A 4,947-nucleotide genomic window follows, 5' to 3' on the forward strand; every position below is an offset into this window, starting at 1 on the left:
TTCAGCAAACCAGTAAGTGAGGAGCAAGTGTCAGATGCTGGCACATACAGTACACAGGCACGGCCTGTACAGGTAACATCGGTGAGGCGGGGTGGGTGGGGGAAAAGTCGACAGACGACAGGCAAGGTAAAATTAAATTAGAAAATAATAAAACCACTTACCTCGCACTCGCCAACTCGGCCTGGCCTTTTAGTGAATGGACGTTGTTGCCTTACCACCGTCTAGGCATGTTCATTGGGCCTACATATCCACACTCTCCCCTGAGCCCTGCCCCTCCCTCTGTCCCCATGCTTGTCCTCATTGGTCACTTTTTTCTTTGTTCTCCTTTCTCTCGATAACCCAAACCGGTTGTCATGTTTAACAGTTTTTTCCTTCTCTTTGCGTTGTTGTTGTTCTTTACTGATTTCGATTGTTGCTTTTCTGGCACTAGTGTATATACCCTGTATACTTATATTGGAAAAGGAGGTCTAGCACTGGGCAGAGGTGCTGCTTATATCTTAGTGCTACAGTTGTATCACAAATACATTTCCAACTGATAATGAACCACACATATTTATTATCAAAAATATATCTTTTTTTATTTTTCTTTTATCAAAATATGAAATCAATAATTATTTTAAACTCTTTTTTCTCACATGATTTGCATTTGATAGTAAAGCAGAATATAAAAACGTTATGTATACACAAACACAATCAAGTGTCAATCGATAGAAACTATTGTCTTTCTGTTCATTTACGAATTTTTCACCTATAAAAATATGACCACTCTAGAAAGCAGGTCCAGATAACCTCATTTGATACAATGCAAGAATGAAAAAATTCATATAGTACTAAAAAGAAATATCAATACAGAATGTTAGAAAGGCAAACACTGGTGTCAAGCAACAATTATCACCAACGCGTTTCGGTGTTGAGCCTTCCTCAGGGTGATTGTACCAGTGGCATACTACAAAACAGAAAGAGAAACAGAATAAACATGTGTATGTGATACAAATGCAAAAGCACTTAATTGTATTTAACAAGTCCAAAAATATTTTGTGACAACCCCACCACCCCACATCTGAAACGGTCTCTAAGGACACATGACCCGACGCATTTGGCCATCACAAAGCATCACCACCCCCATACGATAAACATTCACTCAATTAAAAAAACATGCTTCATGTACACTGGTCTTATCCACCTATAGTCCGCAAAGGACTATTGAAATTTTTATATATATGCCCACAGCTTATAATCTACACATGGAGGTGCCTTTTGACATGATCCTATAACGAGGTTCTATCTCTGATCTCTAATGTGTGGAGAGTATTATCTAGATAATCAATTAATATTATGACAAAAACAAAGCTAGCAAATAGCAACAGATTTATTACGCTTACCGGCAAAGTTAAAGATATTGCTTATCTTGCGTGGTCCTTTTGAGTTTAATAACCATACGTTTGTTGCGATAAAATAGTATATCTGGAAACAACAAACAATAACTGCAATGGTAGACTATTCTGTCCAGTATGCTTGCTTCTAAGTCAGGTATACTCTTTCAAAGATTGTATTCAGTTTTGATGCTTACCCACAATGCTGCTGTAACAGGGATAATGTGCTGTTCTCGTGTTCTTTATTGTATGCAGATATACTTCTCAAAACTTGCAACTGCAAAATTATGATAGATCTAACTGAGCTAGATGTTTATACTACAGAGAAGAACTCATTCTAATTAAAAATGCAGTGTAAGGGCAAGCTTACCTATTAAATTGATCTACTTCCAGAGATGTCTGGAATCAAGGTCCAAGAATTGTTTTGCTGAGAAGGATAACAACTACTGGCTCTTCTCATGCGATTGCACGTGATGTAACTACAAAGCATGTCCTATTGGAAACGAAAAACGGCGATTTTAAGTAATGTGTCCTTTAACCATGTTAAAGGAAAATCCATCAATAGAGCACAAACTTGCTCTTACCTTTTCTCTATTATGCTTGAGGATTCGAGATTTGGGGCACGATGTCCTGCTTGCTGATTTGAGAGGTAATGCCTCCAAAGTAATAAAATCGCTGTCTGATAAATATTTCTAATATCGCAAGAATCAAGGTCCATCCATATTATGACCTGTAGGACCAGATGGAAAAAGGGATCTTAAAAATAAATTGCAACAAAATTCCATTAATTTCCTAAGTGAAAATACCTAGAATAGTTAGTATAAGACCCCAATGCAATGCTGTAAATATTTGAAGCTGCGAAAATACCCAAACCGCGACCAAAACAATTGGAATAAGTCCTCAAATGAAACTGATGCATGAATATATAAACACTTCCTGTGTCGCCAATTGAAGTGGAAACAACAGGGACAAGAGGAAATGCCCAATATTGGTCAAAGTGATCAAGAGCTCACAGATGGTAAAAAAAATGACCTACAATAGGTCGAGCATTCAAGTTTAGGGAAGACGATAATCTAAGTCCTGTACTGACGGCATGCCAAGGAAACTGCGCTACCATGTGCCTCCATGCAGCATGCACTCACCTGTGATTGACAGATTGAAGAGACCGCAAAGCACCCGTGATGATATTCGCGAGGCTCGTGAAACAGACTAGGATTCAAACTGTGAGTTTATATGTCATGGAGAGAAAGATTACGGTGCGTCCGAATGACGCATGCGGTGCGTGATGACCTTATCGCAATGCAACCGTAGTAGTTCCAGGCAACTAATCTATGGCGGCCATGTATAAATATGTAAATACACAGACTCGATCTATTATTAATATGAGTATAATGATCTCAACTGAAAAATTCTTAATGAAGACAATATTTTAATATGGTGAAAATACGAAGGACTAAACTTACATCTGCGTATACTAATGTAATGTCCCCTCTGTGTTCACTATCAGTTAATTGACGAAATCTGCTCAAATCTGGTGAAAAAGAAGCAGAATCAACGGCGGCCATCTTAAAGGTACCAAATGCTACTTAACTAAGTGAACTAAGAGCAGCTTAATTGTGTAGCCCTATAAAAATCTCAAGGACCGAATGTAGAATATTATTAATAGCGACTGTGAAGATGAATGTAGCAACATAGTTTAGGGACACGTGATTGTGTAAGAAACCAATAGCAGAAGGGCGGCCATCCTATTACACCTAAGATCTAACCCAATTGACATGCATAACCGATTATAATGACAGCTCTGTAGAGGGCTTTGTGACTCTAAAATGGTATAATCGTATGAAGTATATTATCAGAAGTCTAAATGATAAGATTAGGACAAGGCAACTTCTATTGGGTAAGGATATCGAATTTATCGATATAAATGGTGTGATATGACATAGAAACATCTCAAATCCAGATGCTGGGGAAGAGATGTCTCTTATGTGACATGACTAGGGGCCAGATTAAAAGAAAGCATATCAGCGAACCAAGCAAACAGTGGGTTGTATAGAAAATATTCCCAAAAAGCTGAATATTGAGCAGCCCATATATAGACTTAAATAAATGTCCAAGGATATACTAATCAGTCAGATGGCTAGAAATTGACATAATATCCAAAACCAAAAGATGAGACTAAGTGGGTCGATTGAAAAAGGCAGATGGATCTTATAAAGATCAATGAGGTTCAGAGATCAAGATGTAAAGAACAAAAATTTCTAGAATGAAGCAAGAAGTGTAGAATGGAATACAATAGGGACACAGCTTGTCAATTAAATTTGATTGCTTGTTCCCAAGGAATTTCCATATTTAAACTTCTTGTGGCCGTGCCCACAAGGAAAATCCAATAAACTTCTCTCATTTTACCTGTAGCCTCTTGAGACTTGCCCTCCTTCGCATGTATGCGTTCTAAGATATACCAGCGTATCTCATCTGGGGTATGACCTTTTGTCATGTAGTGATTGCCTATTGGTGCAGTTGTCTTATTTGTCCTCACCGCAGACCTATGTTCTGTTAGTCTCATGTTGAAAGGTCTCCCTGTCTCCCCTACATAGCCCAAATTGCAGGAGCAAATCAATAAGTATACCACACTAGGGGCCAGATGTAGGTAAATCTCATTTACGATTCATAAATACCGAATTTTACCGATTCGGTATTTATGAATCTGTGAATGAGATGTAGGTAAAAATTCTGTATTTTTTACCGAATCGGTAAGATTCGGTATTTACCGATTCGGTAAATACCGAATCGGTATTTGCTATTGAATCCTATGGGCCTTGAAGCCCATAGGATTCAATAGCAAATACCGATTCGGTATTTACCGAATCGCTAAAAATACCGAATTGCTAAGGGGGACAGGGTGTCACTTTGACACCCTGTTGCACCCCTGTAACTGGCGTTTGCGCCATGTGGCACACATACATGCCCTTAGGGCATGTCTGTGTGCCACATGGCACAGGTGTTAATGCACAGATGTGCATGTACACAAGAATTCATAATTTACCATGCAATTGTATTGCATGGTAAATACCGAATTCTAAAGGCCCTGTAGCACTGTTAGAAGTGCTACCCACATCCCAAAATACATTTTCGGTATTTTTACCGAATGGTAAATTTACCGAATCGGTAAAATTTACAGAATCGGTCAATTTACCGATTCTGTAATTTTACCGATTCGGTAAAATTACCGATTCAGTAAAATGACCGAAAATGTATGTTTTTTTGGCCCCTACATCTCCATAGCCCTTTACCGGTCGAAAACGGCCAAAAATCGGTATTTTCGGCCGTTTCCGACCGGTAAAGGGCTACCTACATCTGGCCCTAGATGTTCTACAATTGTTTAGTTCTGAAGGGACAATTGTGTGACTGTTAAAGGTAAGTGTGGGGGCTTCTATGGCAGTTTCGCATTACTTGCATCTAGTACATCTGAAATTCCCTGTTACTGCCGTAAGGCCTGTGATGCTCATTTGTTTAGGTTGACATTTTGTGGAACGTACCACGTAATCTTTCAAGTTTTTATTACGTTTGTAGGCAA

At 38.6% G+C, this 4,947-nt stretch overlaps 1 long non-coding RNA gene across 1 annotated transcript; it reads right to left on the reverse strand.

Annotated features, from left to right (window-relative positions):
• Positions 1–629: 629 nt before the first annotated feature.
• Positions 630–2,628, reverse strand: LOC144782836 (uncharacterized). The gene is made up of 6 exons (XR_013601283.1): positions 2,516–2,628; positions 1,958–2,103; positions 1,744–1,866; positions 1,571–1,650; positions 1,383–1,464; positions 630–946 (listed from the first exon to the last, which is right to left on the reverse strand). It is a non-coding gene; the product is annotated as an uncharacterized LOC144782836 (long non-coding RNA).
• Positions 2,629–4,947: the final 2,319 nt, after the last annotated feature.

Source organism: Lissotriton helveticus, chromosome 9 (assembly GCF_964261635.1).
Source record: "Lissotriton helveticus chromosome 9, aLisHel1.1, whole genome shotgun sequence".
Classification (NCBI taxonomy): domain Eukaryota; kingdom Metazoa; phylum Chordata; class Amphibia; order Caudata; family Salamandridae; genus Lissotriton; species Lissotriton helveticus.